The sequence below is a fragment of the Sturnira hondurensis genome, unplaced genomic scaffold (assembly GCF_014824575.4).
Source record: "Sturnira hondurensis isolate 20B ecotype Veracruz unplaced genomic scaffold, ASM1482457v3 Scaffold0003801, whole genome shotgun sequence".
NCBI classification, from domain to species: Eukaryota; Metazoa; Chordata; class Mammalia; order Chiroptera; family Phyllostomidae; genus Sturnira; species Sturnira hondurensis.
In genome coordinates, this window is record NW_028076432.1 from 6,450,176 (window position 1) to 6,467,968 (window position 17,793).

The window sequence follows — 17,793 nt, forward strand, 5'->3', positions numbered from 1 at the left end:
CTCTTACTACTCATAAACCTTCAGAGTTAACACTACTAGTATTATTCAACTTTACCTTAAAAGAACTTTTAAAAAAATCATACATGTGGAAGCATGAACAAGCTAAAGGTCAAACTACCTTTATTAATACCCTCCCTAGAATACTGTGTGTGCACCATTAGGAAGATAACAGATATGTGGTCTTATAGAGGGTGGGATTCTCAGTTTGTTTATATAAAATAATTTTCATTCTTTTCTCCCTTCCATTCTACTATGTTATCTCAGGTGCCAGTTCATTGCAACTAACACTGACAAAACTGAAAAATAGACTTAAGTTTCTTATTGCAATAAATTTCCTAGTAAGAAACAACCCAAGAATTCTACTCAATTATTACTCTGAAAAAGTTAAACCAATATAACTTCCAATTTTATGTTTCAAGCTGAAAGCATTACTATAAAATAGTCTAACATATAATTGTTTTAGCACTAAAACTGAAAAAAGGCTCTTAACAGACCTCCAATCTGCTTAAGAGATTATCATTGGCAAAGTTAACAAAAAAGAAAATACAAAATATGATCCAATTTAAAGAATTAAAAGACCAAGAAATCAGTTGTTTTACTTTTAAAGTATGTATCTCAATTGTAACTACCATAAAGAGAAAAATATTAAAGTAATTCATGACTCATTAGCAGTTTTGTCCACTTTTAATCCTCAGTGCATAATGCTTAAATATGAATTCAAGTGACCTAACTTGGCCTTGATTGCTAGCAAGAAACATCAATATAACTATGACCAATTATGTTTATCTTTCAAGAATGTTTATTCTAACAGGTCCAATTATTATACAAAGTAACATTTGATAAGCAAATCCATTTAGATAAGCAGTTAACCTAGCCAACAATTCTTAAAGAATGAAACACAACTGTCAAACAGAATATCCACGGAACAGAACAATGACACAGGCTTTCAGACTACCTGCAATAGTACATTCCACTTACCAGGCATGGTTTATTTAGCTCCTGATAGTAAAAAGCAGAATTTGATCTCTACTTTCTCTAAATCTTTTTACTTTTATACCTGTCCTATGGCACTGAAAATATTTATTGTACTTGCCTTATTTCCAAAACTAAGCTTTCTCTGCCTCCCAAAATACAACCTACTGCAGACCTATCTATTTCTTGCTCATTGTGAATTCTTTAAAACTTGAAGCACCAATGGTCAAGTTCTAAACCTAATTATAAGACGTTATATTCCTAGCTTTTTTCCTATATTTATAATTTCTATATCCTTCCAGAAACTGTCTTGATAAGCTACTCAGTTCTTAAATGTTACTTCCTCATTATCACATCAATAGTCAGTTTACTCCTCAATACCTTATTCGTTTTTAAAACAATCTGTCACAAAATTTCTTGTCGCAATACTGTCTCAAAGGTACTCCTACCTCTGTGTGTGTTTATATACATTCCCTAAAGCCAATCAGTAAACAAGTCTCCTAATTGTCCAGCAATTCCAGTTTTTCCTCTCTATCCCACTACCACTGCCAAGTCAGAGTTTAAATCTCACTTATTTCTTAAGAAGTACTACCGCTTCTCAGAGCAGTAAAAAATTGGGAAGGGAGATTATCATGCTGAGGGGTTTTAATGGCATTTAATATCAAGGATGAAGAAGACTGTCCTGCAATGTACAATCAGAACTCCACAATTAAAAGTTGTCCCACCTCAGAGTGCCCCCACCGAGAAATGGTGGACTGACTGACCTCTTCACTTTTAATAATACCTGACTGGGGGACTCATCCTTGCCACACCACCAAATACTCTCTAAGCTGGTCACACAATGACCTACAACACAACACTATCACTGCTTAACCTCAATGTCTCCACTGCTTAAAGGATGGCATACATTTTATCCTTGTCAATATTCTCCTTGAATCTCACTTTCCAACACGAACCTACAGTTTTCTCTGATGTACCTTGCTGTTTCATACCATAATCATTCCATCACTGTTCATTCTTCAAAATAAATGAAGCCATCCCCTCTGTGAAGTCTTTCCCTTCACTAAGACCTCCAACAAGGTGTTAAAGCTGGCACATAATTCCATACTACAGAATTACTCTACACTATAAGTATTTACTTCCAAATCATTCTCTTCTACTAGAATGAGAAAACTTAAAAAGGAGCGTGCTAACATTTTTGTTAGCCATTTCCACATTATTCATCACAGAGCTAAGTAAACTGCAGTATTAGTCAGATAGTCTGATTTTAAATGAAGCCAAAGATGTAATTTCAGTTTTAACTACAGTGTTTTATGTATTAGAGTACACATAATCTATCTCTCATTTTCTTTGTGATCAGTTCTCCCCCAGCATCACTTCACTTCAGTGACACTGACATCTCCTGTGTAATGCCTCCCAGAAGCCAAGTACTCTTCCCTCAGGTGCCCAGCACTTGCTCTTCCTTCTGCTTAGAGTAAAAGTACTCTTCTCTCAACTATCTATACTTCTTGCCCCCTTGCTTTATTCTGACAGATCGTTGCTCAAATATCATCTTATCAGGTGAGTGAATCTGAATATTTGCCAAAAAATAACAAAGCCTTGGGCATTTGTTAAAAGTGTGCCCTTCCCAATTAAACTATAAATGTCATGTGGGAAAGGCTGTTTTCTTCTCTGCTGTATCCCCAAAGGCCTAGAATAGTGCCTCACATACAGTGGTCACTCTTACTTTTTGAATAAATATTCATTTTAGTATGTATAAAGACAGTCCTCACTTTTAAAGAAAAGTATCCAAATGTTAATTTTTACATTTATTAAACCAACAATTACAATTGTTTGCACAACCTGCTATTCCCAAAAGGTTGAAAAACAAAGCTGAGGCCAATACATGTGAAAATTTTCAAATTTCAAGCTCAAAAAGATCTAACAAATAAGGGTTTTTATTGTAATGCTTATGAAAACAATGTTTTAGAAATGGCCACATAAAAACTAAAGAGTAACTTCAAAATCTAAAATATAACACTTCACAAGTAATAGGGAAAATGAAATAAGAGTTCATGATGAAATGATAAATCCACAATAGACCAAATGCAAAACCAAAGTTATACAAATATTACTCAGAAAAGAATAAACTGAATAGTTACACAAACTCTGCAGCACATACTTCCCCAAAGTTTTTTAACTCAAGCAGGTCATTTTCTCCATGCAGTCATTTTTATTTCGCACAATGTTTCTACTATAGTAGTAACTAGAAAATGCTTCCACGCTGTGCTCCAACACCTCAGGAAGGACATGTTTTCCCCATCTCTGACTAACCAAAAGCAAACGGTTTCATAGAAAAATTGAACATATCCTGGGAATCTTCATAGCGACTGCTTTTTCCATTCTCAATCTAGGAGATTTCATTACTTAAAAAGCAAAAACTTGACATTAAATTTTCGTTAGGAATCAAAAGGATTCCAAAGAAGATACACATCTTACATTTTCTTTTAGCTGTTTACCTTAAGAATATAAAAACTGAAACACCTTGAATATTACAATATTAACAATTCCTAAACCCTACACTTGTAACAAATTAAGTACTACATGATGTATAAGTTCTTTGCTTTATTTAGGTAAAGATGAAAATTCATGAGGATTCCTAGTATTTAAGGGTAGGAAAAACCAGGCCTAACAAGAAAATATAAAGCATTTTTCCAGAGGATGCAGGAGGAACCAATCTCTACTATACAAAAATGTTCTTACTTTGGTTTTGTAATTATATTTTATTGACTTGCTATTACCTTTTCCCAATTTTCCACCCTTTGTCCCCCTCCACCCAGCACCATCCACTCCTTCAGGCAATACCCCCACCGCTGTTCATGTCCCTGTGTCATACGTGCAATTCCTTGGCTACTCCATCTCCTAGACTGTATTTAACATCCCCATGGCTATTCTGTAACTACCTATTTGTATTTCTTAGTCACCTCAACTATTCACTCATTCCTCCATACCCCGCTCCCATGTGGCAACCATCAAAATGCTCTCACTATCCATAATTCTGTCTCTGTTCTTGTTCGCTTGTTTTTTAGATTCAACTGTTGATAAATATGTATTTATTGCCATTTTTGTTGTTCATAGTTTTGATCTTCTTATTCTTAAATAATTCCCTTTAACATTTCATATAATAACACTTTGGTAATGATGAACTCTTTAAGGTTTTTCTTGTCTGGGAAGTTCTTTATCTATCCTTTGATTCAGATTGATATCTTTGATCTTTGATAGGTAGAGCAATCTTAGCTATAGGTCCTTACTTTTCATGACTTTGAATATGCCTTGCCAATCCTCTCTAGCCTGCAAAGTTTCTTTTGAGAAATCAACTGACAAACTGCCCTATAGATAACTGCTTTTCTCTTGTTGCTTTTAAGATGCTCTCTTCACCTTTAACCTTTCACATTTTAATTATGAATTCCTGGAGTGGGCCTCTCTGCATCCATCTTGTTGGGGACGCTCTGTGCTTCCTGGACTTGCATATCTACTTCATTCACCAAATTAGGGAACTTTCATTATTTTTTCCAATACATTTCTAATTTCTTGCTCTTTCTCTTCTTCTAGCATCCCATGATGAGAATGTTGGAATGCTTGAAGTTGTCCCAGAGACTGCTTACACTATGCTTGTTGTTTTGGATTCTTTCTTCTTGTTCTGGGCAGTTGTTTTTTGCTTCCTTTTGTTTCAAATCATTGATCTGATTATCGGCTTTATGTATGCTACTGTTGTTTTCCTGCAAATTATTCTTTACTTCCATTGGTGTATTCTTCATTTCTGACTACATCATTCTTATGCTATTGAGGTCCTAAGTTCCCTGAGCATCCTTATAACCAGTGTTTTGAATTCTGTATCTGATAAATTGCTTATCTCCATTTTGTTTAGTTCTTTTTCTGATCTTTAGATCTGTTCCTTCACTTAAGCCATGTTTCTTCATCTCCTCATTTTGGCAGCCTCTGTGTGTTTGTTTCTATGTATTAGGCAGAGCTGCTGTGACTCCGTGTCTTGGTAGCATGGTTAATATAATAGGTTTCCTACAGAGTTCAGTGGCACAGCTTCCCCTGACACCGAGGCTGGATACTTAATGTGCACCAGCTTACCATCCTCCCATAGTTGAGCCTTGATTGCTGTTGGCAGGTCAGTGGGAGGGATTTACTCCGGTCAGTCAGCTGCAAAGACTTGCTGTAACCACTGATCACCAACCTCTGCCCCCTGTGGAGGATCAGCAGTGCATGGGCAGTGTCATGATGCTCCAACAACATCTGCAACTATTCACTGAGTATGCAGGCTCTGGGGTTTCACGGGTGGTCCAGGCCAAGGTCAGCCCCCACCTGTGTTCTGTCCAGGGCCACCTTACATTAGCTATAAAGCAATCTGAGATGTCTGCTACTTGTGCTGGATGGACTTGGGAGATTCTCAGGCAAATGAAGCTGTGAATCTGGGCTGGCTGCTGCTAGCACTAGGCCAGGGGCCACTTAGCAAGAAGTACAGAGGCCAGGGGCTTACTGAGGCTGGCTTGTTTAATGGGAATTAGGACATTGTGAAGCATAAGCCAAGACCAGCCATTCATATGGAAAAGTCACAGTTAACAGTTTTGGTGAGCCCTAAGTTGGCTGGGCCGGAATCTCATGGGATCTCCAGGGTGGGAGGTTCATGGAGTCTTCAGATATGGCACCAGCCTGCCAGCTCTGTGGCTCTGTTGGGACAGAGTTCACAAAAGGGGAAATGGCCTCTGCCTGTCTTTCAGTCTTGGAGAAAGCTGTCCACCAGCTCCTGCCTTTATGCCAGATACTTCGGGTCCTCCCTGGATGCTACTGGTGCCTTTCAAGCTGCTACTCCAATGCTGAAGCTCAGAGGAAGTAAGTCTATGTCCATATACAGGTTCTTTAAGAGGAAATGCCTAGTCCAGTGGTTTCTTCCACTGACTCAATCCCCACTTTTTACTGCAAGAAGTTATAGGGACTTATCTTCCTGGCCTTGGAACCCTAAGATGAGGGAACTGGTGTGGGGTTAGAACTCCTAAGTCTTGACATATCCCTCCCCAAGTTTTATCTGCCACACATGGATATAGTACCAGCCTGTTCCATGCCTCCACCCTACCAGTCGGGATGGATGTGTTTTCTTTTTAATTCCGGAGTTGTCAAACTTCCATTCAACTCAATTTCCAATGGTTCTAAGTGATGCTTGTTCTATATTTTAGTTGTAATTTTGATGTGATTGTGTGAGGAGACAAGTTGTTGTTACCTATGCCACCATCTTGACTGGAAGTCACTTTGATTTAATTTGCCCCATAACAATGTCTGGGGCAAAGTAAATATGATAACTGTATTAACATATGGAAGGCATCTGCCCACAGGCAGGTAAGGTCACAGGAACACACTACTAAGTGACAGATTAATTAAATTTTTGTAAAAGGGTGCTTAGGAACATATATATAAACCGAATACTCAGCCAATTTAATGCAAGTCTTAAATTTCTGACTAATTTAAAATAAAAACATAGTAAGAGTAATGAAATGTAAAACCATTTTTGTATTTAGGAAAAGATGTTCAGGAAAATAAAAAAAATCAGAAATGATCAGTTACTAGTGGTTTCAATAATCTGAGAGCCATATTCCTCGTGCAGGCTACACACCTACATAGACTTTCCCGGGCAGAGTTTACTGACCTCAGAAACTTAGGGTACTTATGGTTCACTTCCACAGAAAGTCAGGCAACCCAGCCAGTGGCATGCATCATTAACAAAAAAAGTTCCCATCTAAATGAGGAGTCACTAGACAATATCAAAACTATGCTGATACCCAAATGGATTTTCTGATAAAGGAGGTTGACTAAAAATAGTATTTTTTCTTTATAACAGTATAGCCATAACAATCATGTAGCCAAATTCTTTCAAAAGGGTCACTTTGAATGATACTCTTTGCAAATGCCTTCAGAACCAATTTTGGTAAACTAAGACTGATTTCTTCAATCACCTAGAAAAGTGAAGATACAATCAATTTGGAAGACATCTTAAGTGGTTCATCAAATGTTGCACTTCACTGATCAGATCTTTCAAATTTTTCCTAGGTAGGAGGCACGAATAAAGGAAAAATATTCACCAAGAAACACTAACTAGAGGGTAAGAAAATAGTTTCTGAACTTTTGATATAAATAATCAGCAATACTGTTTTCATTTAACAAAAATTTTAAAGTATCTGGGAAACATGCTAATTGAAATTAGACTGAAGCCAAAAGAAATTACACATAAAGAGGCACATCTCCCCTGTCATATAACCTCAGATGTCTGGGAAACACAATGAACTCATATCTTACCCCATTCAATTTTTTTTGTATAAAAGGTCATAAAGTATGGTCCAAATAAGATGTAATTGTTACGACTTTATCTTTAAAGTCTACGGGGTCCTTTGTGAGAAATATACCATGTTAAAACTTTTTTCCATTCGAATTAAAAAAAAACTAACACCAAGGACTAATTTAGACCTTAAGAAATTAAATCTAACCAAAATGTTAACTGGATGTTAAGATAAAAACTGGGAAAAGATAGGATATAGAATGCTCAATACAAGTAAAAAGACTGAGTTAATCTGAAAAGAGGAGAGATGGAGGCATGCAAAGAATTAAAAAATAATGACAAAGATATCCAAATGGCCTTAAAAAAGTACTACAAAGCTAAGGAACCTAAGTCACAATGAAGTGGACAAGTCCAATAACAGTGGGATAGTTCATTAAATAACAGCAGTCTGACAATGAAATACTATGAAGCCAATTAATACATGGCAAAAAAAATCATACAGGAGAAAATGCTCACAGTATATTAAGTCAAAACCATGTTAAAAAACAAGAGTAAGATTCCCTTTTTTAAATTGTTAGATGTATGTTTTATGACATATACTATATTTTCCTAAAAAGTACAAGAACGCTTTCAAAATTATTCAGTAACTAAGTTACATATGATAACAGATAGCAAAGGAACTGAGCCAATAAGCAAAGGAACTGAACCACTATTATTTCCATAATTTGACAAAGCTCATTAAGCACCTCTTAGGTCATTCAACAGATATCAACCCTGTAGAATATTCATCCTAGACGCTCTGGAGTATATCGTGATCAAGAGCAGAAAGGACAGCCATGGTATGTTCCTTTATTTCTTCAAGGATATGGAGAAGGGATGGCATAAGCACAAGGGTGCACTGTATGATAGCTGCAAATTGTGTTGCCACTATTACAGAGGTAGGCCAATATTTTGAACAGAAATTTAGCCTCTCGCACCATGATAGATGATGAGGAATCTCCAGAACCCACAAAAAAAATAAGGCCAAGTCCCATCTCACTAAAAAAAAAAAAAAAAAAAAAAAAAAAAAAACCAAGTTGCAGCTATAGGAAAATCAATTTGTTAGCACAACTAGCTATGCTAACCGTTAATGTGTTCTCTGCAAAATGAATAGACTAAAGATTCATATATATAAGAACTAAGAAACATAAATTAACTCTATAATTTAGTAACTACATGTTATTTTTATTTATTTTTTTCTTCAATTTTTTTATTTAATTATTTTTCAAGTACAGTTTTCAGTCTATTACTCCCATCCCATCCCACCCCCCATCCTCCCCCCTCCCTCCCATTTCCACCCTTCTCAGTTGTTGTCCATGTATCCTTTATATAGGTTCCTCTAAATCCCTCCCTTATTAAACTGGTTATTATGTTTTCCTTTCCTTTTAAACAACTTTTTTAAAAAATCACATTGTAAATGAGAGGGTTTTCCCCTCTTTTTAAACTATTCAACAGAAAAGCTAGTAAGTCTTCACAAATTCTCTCATTATCTGGATCTCTGTTTAAACAAAAAAATTTTGAAGATATATTAACCTAAGACCTCCAGCAATGCTAATGTAAGGTGCTTATGGAGGCACCTAGATAAATCCATTAAAAAAAGGAATAGAAAATCTAACAGATTTAGAAAGCATTCCTGGATATACCACATGACTGTCAAGTGTGGTGTGTCTTCAGAAACTTTAAAAAACATCAAAGGAGAGATGACTGACCTCTTTTATATCTATAGCAGAAGAAAGAAGTGGACCTAAAAAAGGAATGCCTAAGAAAGAATTCAGATGGAGCTAGGTAAACAAAGACACCCCAAAGATATTCTACATGAATGCCTGGCTAAAATTTAGCCTCTTAAGTCATTGCTTAACACAAGCCAAGTTTGCTAAATTGCCCATACTTTAATTTCAAAACTGAAAAATAAGCTGTTTTACTTACTGAAATGATCATGTACTTCTCCTAAAATTTTAATCATATATTGGGTTGGCCAAAATGTCCATTTAGTTTTTTTCCCATAAAATAAAAGACACATTTTTTCATTTCTACCAATAACTTTGTTGATTTGGCTATTTTGAGTATGTTGGCTGTTTCCCATGTGGTATAACATTGATTGTGCTCAATATCTTGATTTGATCGCTATCAACTTCATATGGCCTACCCAACCATGGAGCCTCACCCAGGAGATCTCTACCATTAAACTTCGCAAACCAATTTTGACATGTTCAGTCAGTCACAGCAACATCTCCCATACGTCACACAAGTCTTTTTTGGTGTGTTTCAGCTGTGTTTTTACCTTTCTTAAAATAATAAAGTCCAATATGCCAAAAATATTGCATGTTTTCTTCCATCTTCAATATTAAAATGGATACCCCAAAATTCACCAATTTTGTTAAGTTTCTTTGAAATGTGTGCTGATATGACAGCTGCCACAACACAATCTAATAAAATTGTTTTGAATGAAGTTAAAGACAACTAAGCACTACTAGAACCATCTTCCAGAAAAACAGGAAACTTTTTGGCCAACCCAATACAAAACATCCTCTTCAAATTAGCCCAACCAACTGCCTCTTAAAATTTTCTATCATTATTTATGCATTTACTCCCTCACCTACAACTGTTTCATACATAAAATGTTACCTCTCTGAAAAAGAAAGTTTAAATCATTAAAATGCTCTATAAGAAAAATATACAGTACTCTTACAATACTCTCAGAATTCACTGCCACAAACTTATTTTTCAAATAAAAAGGTCATTTTCCCACCAATCACAAAAGATTTTAGAATTCCATATAAGCATTATTAATATTTAAAAAGTCTGAAAACCTAGAGCTTCTCCTTGTTTTTCCATATAAGCATTATTAATATTTAAAAAGTCTGAAAACCTAGAGCTTCTCCTTGCTTTTCTGGTGTATTCTGCATTCCTACCACTAGATGGAAGACTACACAGAGAAACAATACAACTCTGGCAAGAACTATAGGTTCAGACTCATCTATTAACAAACTCTTAACTTTGAGATTGTTTAGGATTCCATTCTAGTACTGCAAAGTGGTGATTTCCAAATCTAGATAACCTAGTCTCATCCCATATTCCAAATAAGGGTATTAGAGATGAAAAATTATTTTGGTAAGCACTGCCTCAACAGTAACTATTATTTGTGTTAATATAAACAAATCACTTAACATAAGAACTATAAATTTTATTTGCCCTGGCAAACTGGCTCAGTTAACTGGAGCATCATTCCATACATCAAAAGGCTGCAGGTTCAACTGTCAGTCAGGGTCTTATGGAAGGCAAACCAGTCAATGTTTTTCCTTCACATCACTGTTTCTCTTTTTCTCTTTCCCCCTCTCTCTCTCATATCCCCTCCCTTTCCCTCTCTCCTTACTTTCCTCCCTCCAGGTGAGGATTAAAAAAAAAACTTTTAATTTAAACTGATTAGAAAAACAAAATGAAAGCAGTACAATGCTCCAACATAAAAAAAAAATCAAAAAACTAAACTAAATAACATCCATGGTATAAACACAAGGTATTCTCCTTCCCTTCTTTCAAGCTCTATCTGAATTATAATTCTTTCTGTAGGAAAGAAAACATATTAAGTACCAAGTAGTTTAAGAATAAATGCCAAGGCCCTGGCGAAGTAGCTCAGTTGGTTCTAGCATCATTCCCAACATGCCAAGGTTGCAGATTCAATCCCCAGTCAGGACACATACATGAAACAACCTATGAATGCATAAATAAGTGGAACAATAAATTGATGTTTCTCTCTCTCTCTTCCTTTCTCTCTAAAAAAAACAATTTAAAAAAGTAAATGTCAAAATTACAAATTCCCTTTTTAAATATTACATTTTAAGAACTTACTAATAGTTTATGAGCCCAGTTAAGGACGTACAACCAGGTTTCTCAAAAATAATCTAATACTGGATCAAAAACATACAAAACCTGATTTCCACAAAATATCCAGACATGTACTTTGAAAAATAGTGACATTTATTGAAGAAGATACAAGAAGCACTGCACAAAGGACAATGGCATCTCAGTCCCTTTCAAAGTAGGCACCTTGGGATCTCACACAGTTCTCCCAGTCACCATCAGCTGCCCTGTCATATTTTCTTGAATCTCATTGACAGTCTGAAACCTCTTCCCTTTTTCAAAGGCGGTTTTAGTTTTGAAGTTTTGAAAAGCCAGAAGTCACAGGGCACCAAAGCTGGGCTGTGTAGGGGCTGAGTCATCTGGGTGATTTTGCCAAAAGCTCTGCAAGAGTCAGGATGCATGAGCAGGTACGTTGTTGTGATGAAATTGCCAATCACCAGCTGCCCATAGCTGTGGCCTTCTGAATCATCCTAACAGTTTCCATGGAGAAATGTTCAAACTTAAGGCAAAATTTCATGCAGATCTGTTGCTCTACTTGCTTAGCCATTTTGCATGTGATGGCCACACAGTACACATGCTCACTCAATGGTGGCTACTGCCTTTGTTCACACAGGCGCATTAGGGTCCACTCTCCTTGACTGCCAGGTTACATCAATGTTCTCATTTTATTAACAATGGCTGAACTTTTTTGGGACTGTGTGTGTGTGTCCAACTAACAATACATTATGAGTACTGTAGTTATCTCTACATGCTATAAACCAGAAAAAGTGGGTGGGGGGAAGCTGTGTACAGAAAAAAATGGAGAAATTCTTTCCTTCCAACAAGACCAGGATATAGGAATTAAAGCTTGACAGGCTCTGTGAGAGGTTCAAGGAATTAGAACTAAGTGTGGAGAAAAGTATGTTATTAATAGGGGGTGATCAAGTGTCCTAGTTTTCCTGAAATAGTCCTTTTACACCTGTTGTCCCATTCAGATAGTTCATCCTTTCACTGTCAAAAGTGACCCAGTTTGGAATAAATTACATGCCACCCTAGTTATAAGTGACCTAATAAAAGTCTACATATAACAAAAAAATTGATGTACTACCATCATCTTCTCCTAGTGTATTTGCATTTTTTCTTCTATGAGCGCTATATTCTGGTTCTTTTCCAGAATACGGAGCTTCCTAAACATGCAGTTAACCCTGAGAAGATCATCTAATCTACTAAACTTCAACGAATCCTCTATACAGATGATTTTCAACTTTCTTCTCTGAAAGTCAATACAAGGTCTTCTGAAAAGTTGGAGGTAATAGAAATTTTCACCTCTATGTCCAAAAATATCTCATGCTAAAAACTAGGAACATAATCTCAGCTGTGACCTGACTATTCCATTTTTTGTTTTAAGCAATCCAGATTCATTCTTTATTCTGTTCAAGTAAATCAAGGAATAGTCTGCTTTCTTTTAGCTTCCACGGTGTGTGGCGTGGTACCTTGTATATGTGTTGATATGATGGTATAAATATTTGTAGATGTATAGGTGAAATAAAAGCCCAGTTCTCCACTCAAAAGGTTCAGGGAGAAAAGAGCAAATTACAGGCAAAAAAGTCCTCCCCATAGCTAGGTTAATGTTATTATGTAACAGCCAAGCTGAAGTCTAAAAATTAGGAATCCAAAACAATTTTCATGGCTTCTCTGAAGAGTGGATTGCAGTTAGTCTCTCTGCCAGAGTCTACCACACTCAAAAAACCAAGTTTTGGATCCCCCAAAGCAATTAGAACATCAGATTCTCTATGTTCTATCTTCCAACAGCTTTCCAAACAGAAACCCTTTTCATTCAACAATATTCGATATATGTTATAATATGCCAAATTGTCTTGCGAGTTAGAAATATACAACAGTGTCCTGGCTAGTGTAGCTGAGCTGGTTGGAGTATCATCCTGTAAACTGAAAGGTCACTGGTTTGATCCCCGGTCAGGACACATGCTTGGGTTATGGGCTCTGTCCTAGCCAGGGTGCCTGCAGCCAACTGATGTTTCTTTCTCTGCCTCTCTCTGCCCCCCCCCCCACCTCCACGCTCTCTAAAATCAACAATCAAATAAATAAATCTTAAAAAAATAAATAAATAAACCTGGCTGGTGTAGCTCAGTGGACTGAGCACGGGCCTGCAAACCACACGATCACGGTTCGATTCCCAGTCAGGGCACATGCCTGGGTTACAGGCCAGTTCCCAGCAGGGGACTCACGAGAGGCAACCATACATTGATATTTCTCTCCTTCCCTTCCCCTCTAAAGATAAATAAATGAATAAATCTTTAAAAAAAAATCAACAATCATGTCCTCAAGTGAAGATTAATATATGCAGTGTATTTTGCTATGTATAATGTGCCCTTGTGTATAAAGTGCACCCACTTTTTAGCCCAAACTTTCACAAAGAACTCTTTTGTTTTAATTTTTTAATTCAATTATTTATTTATATTTAGATACTTGTATTTTGCATTATAAAGGAATTTTGCATTTATTTTTGAACATATTATAGTGTAAGAAATTTTATGTTAACAAATTATAAAACACAAAAACAGATACATGGTCTTTCTGGTACTACCCATGTATAATGCACACCTTTATTTTTCCTTCAAAAATGTGGGCATAAAAGTATGTATTATACACAGCAAAATATGGTGTGTGTGTATGTATAATGTGTGTGTGTGTGCATATATATATATATATATATATATGAATGAAATAGTGGACAAAGTTCCTGCCACCATGAAGCTTATATACTAGTGGGGAGAGACTATCTGTAAACAAATGAACCAATACATGTCAGATGGTGTTAAGTGTGGAATGGACATATGTTTGGAGGAGGGTGCTATTTATACCTGATAATCAGGAGTCTGGGATAAAAGAGACTTTTGAAAATCACAATAACAATGGTAGTGTGTCACCAGTGGCCTGGAGGCTTATGCAACTGACCACTATGATCAACTACCATCTCCACATAGTGGGGAAGTATGAAGACATCATATTCATTCTATTTCACATATATATGCTTCACCCTTGCCAAATCTAAGTCACGTTGAAAAGAAATCTCTTAGTGATTCTGCAAAGCCTCTAGTTTCATGTAGACAGTTAGTAGCGACCATGGCTATCTAATTTATTAATTCATACTCTTCATACTTAAGTCAAAGCAATCTGTTCACCTTAAGCAAGTCAAAATGATACCAGCAAGTTACACTACAGTTCATTAAGTGTGGCAAGCAGACATCAAGAAAGCCCTCTTAGCCACTGGGTAACATGTGGAAAGTCATTTCTGAAAAATCTTTTTTCAAACTGCTATAAACAGTAATAACACATACAGCCAAAAAAGTAAACACCGAATAATAATCTATCTACGTAACTTTAAATTTTTTAATAAAGATTTTTTATTTATTTATCTTTAGAGGGGAAGGGAAGGAGAGAGGGAGAGAAACATGAGTCCCCTGCAGGGAACCGGCCTGCAACCCAGGCATGTGCCCTGACTGGGAATGGAACCATGATTGTGTTGTTCACAGGCCCGTGCTCAATCCACTGAGCTACACCAGCCAGGGCCAATTAGTACATTATTAATAAATAAGGATGAAATAAAGCCAAAGCTATTTTTCCTAATTAGTTTAAACATTAAGTTATTATGTTTAAACTAATAACACATAATATGTGTTATTACTGTTTATATCAGTTTGAAAAAAGATAAGTTTAAAAATCATAAGTTTAAACTAAGTATAGCAATTTGAAAAAACATAAGTTTAAACTAAGTTTAAGTTTCCACAAAGGAATAATCACTACGAGCATTCCAACAATAACAACAAAAAACTCTATCCTCACACATTTCATTAGCACACAACTATTTTTAAAAATTCCTTATGCCCCATATTTGCCTATTTCTTGGCATCAAAAACAAAACAAAAAAACCCTAATTTCATCCTGACAAATGCCTTTCATAAAAGACATAATATCTTGATTTTTCTAATGTTTTATTAAGCTGCTAGAATTAAAGTGAAGACATTAGCTTTTTATCCTAAAAATTCCACATAAATTATGCCTCAATAATGTTAGCATAATGGGTGGGGGAGGCAACCCACCAGTTTAAATGTAAAAATCCAAACTTTGGCCATCAAAAAATGTTAATCTGAGAAGGAAAAAAGTCTTTCAAAACTGTTTACAACGATAGGATATTTGGTTTATCAAAGTTTTCAACTGATTCACTATTTAAAAGCCATCAACCTTAAGTGTATTATAAAGCTAGTATTTTGAAAGATTCTCTTCTATTAAAAGTTGACATATTCACAACTTACTTTATACACTGTACAGTTACTTTATTTCCCCTAAATATAGGCTTTAACTGTTTCTCAAAATTAGGCACTGTGACAACCGGACCTCTGCTACTAGAGAATTTAGAAACAAGGAATTTAACACCTAACACACATAGTATGTAATATTTACAGTGGTTTATTTACTACTTCTGCTTCTCTATACCAACTACACTAAGACTAAGAATAAAACAGGTGATTCTTTTTTTAAGATTTTATTTATCTATCTTTAGAGGGGAAGGGAAGGAGAGAGGGAGACAAATATCAATGTATGGTTGCCTCTCGTGGGTCCCCCGCCGGGAGCTGGCCTGCAACCCAGGCATGTGCCCTGACTGGGAATTGAACCGCGATCATGTGGTTCGCAGGCCCGTGCTCAATCCACTGAGCTACACCAGCCAGGGCATAACAGGTGATTCTTTCATGCAAGTAAGTAACTATCTTAGTTTAGGTATGTAGGTAGTATCACATATATTTCCAAAATTCACATTCTATCTTGAGATAGGTATCTGAAGAATCCCTCAAATTTTTGAGAGTATTGTTTCTCTCGTTTATGAAAATGCAATATAAGTTTTAGAATGTCTAGACTAGTAACAAGGAAAAATTAAACCACCTTTTTCCTTTCATTCTACAATACCAATCTGTCACCAGTTTATGTTTTTGCTGTTGTACAAAGGCTCCTCAAATAAGCCTTCTACACAATTAAAATGCTACTATTTTTCAAGAACAATCCCTCCCTAAACCTGACAAATACTGGAGAACATCAACTTTTGCTTTCACTGCAATACCTTCCAAAAGAACTAGGGTTGGCAGTTTTTCTATTCAAGTTCATTTCTCCCTAAAACTCTTCTCTTATCATACTTATTTGATAGTGTATCCTAAGTGTTATTCATCTCCAATCTGTTTCAAATAGTAATAATGATAATGCTAATTTCACCATCACAAAAATTACGCTCCAGGCTCTCCTATCACCACTTCCATGTATGGCCCCATCTATTTCCATGTGCTAGGACTGAACTGTAACTAGTGAGATCAGAATGAACAAGGAATATAAATCAAATTCCAGATACGATATGTACCATTATGACTTCGGACATGTTATTTAGTCTCTGTTTCAATTTCTCCTTTTTAAAAATAGGAATATTAATAATTGTTACAAAACATATTGTAAAACAACACAGAACACAGTAAGCTTTAAAGCACCATTACCAATAATAGAAATTATTAGTTTTACTTAGTACCATATTTTATTGGCAAGTTTATCCCTCATTTTAGTAGACTATTTCTCCAACACATTCCAATACAGTATTACGAAACCACTTTAAACTCACTGACTTCTGCAAAATCTTCTTTAGAAGGTTCATAAACTCCAATTTCTTCAACTGGGAAGTGTTACCATAGTTACTTGCACTTGATCTGAAAAGTGTGGCAAAATCTTTATACATGCAAATTTTTAAACATTTTACAAAGTTCTTTTAATCCTTAGTCATCTGATTATTTCAACAGCCTTGTGACAAGCAAGGAGTGCTCTCTTATCTCCAAGGTAAAAATTTAAATGCAAAGGAGTAGCTGTGCTGGAACTAGATACTTTAAAACAATAATCTTTCCACCAGAGAGATGCCTAAAGAGACATGAGGTATACGTATTTTCTTTCAATTCTCTATCTCTTCATTCCAAGTGGTCTGAGTCTTGCCATCAATTATTCTAAAATTCACACATACTCTCTTTTTAGCCCTCACAAATCTAATTCCTAGTACGGAGAGTAATCATCTCATACCTGGTACAGTATATTCTGCTCTTTAGCATCACCTTCATCCTGGCTACAATAAACTAAAGTTGACTAGATGTAGGAAGGCATATTATGCAATCAAGTTCACAAGGAACAGGTTTCAAGAACTTTGGGGCATCCTCATCTCTAAAAACCTCAGAAATCACAAGATTTAATTTATAAAGCAAAGTTTTAAAAAGGCAAGAATGTTAAAAAACAAATTAAGTCAACTCACCAGATTTTAGGTGACCACATGATTTTACATGAGACAAATACAAAAACTAGTTTTCCAGTCATCTGTTCCAAAGAAGTAATCATTCTAAGTAGGTAAACTATGTTTAAAAGGGCCTCAAAAAGCTAGACTACCTTCTGGATTGGTCACTGGCTAAGTTAGGAAAACAAAACTCTGATAACAAAGTAAAAGAAAAAACACTTCTAGGTTAAGTGTACAGGCTCCAAAATAGGAAACAGCTTAAGCTTCTCTCTTAAAAGGTTTCCCCTGATAGGAAGAAATG

General features: G+C 35.8%; 1 protein-coding gene across 15 annotated transcripts in view; it reads right to left on the reverse strand.

Annotated features, from left to right (window-relative positions):
* PICALM (phosphatidylinositol binding clathrin assembly protein) overlaps positions 1–17,793 on the reverse strand; it is a 120,246-nt gene that overhangs the window by 82,612 nt on the left and 19,841 nt on the right. The gene's annotated exons all lie outside the window — the stretch shown is intronic.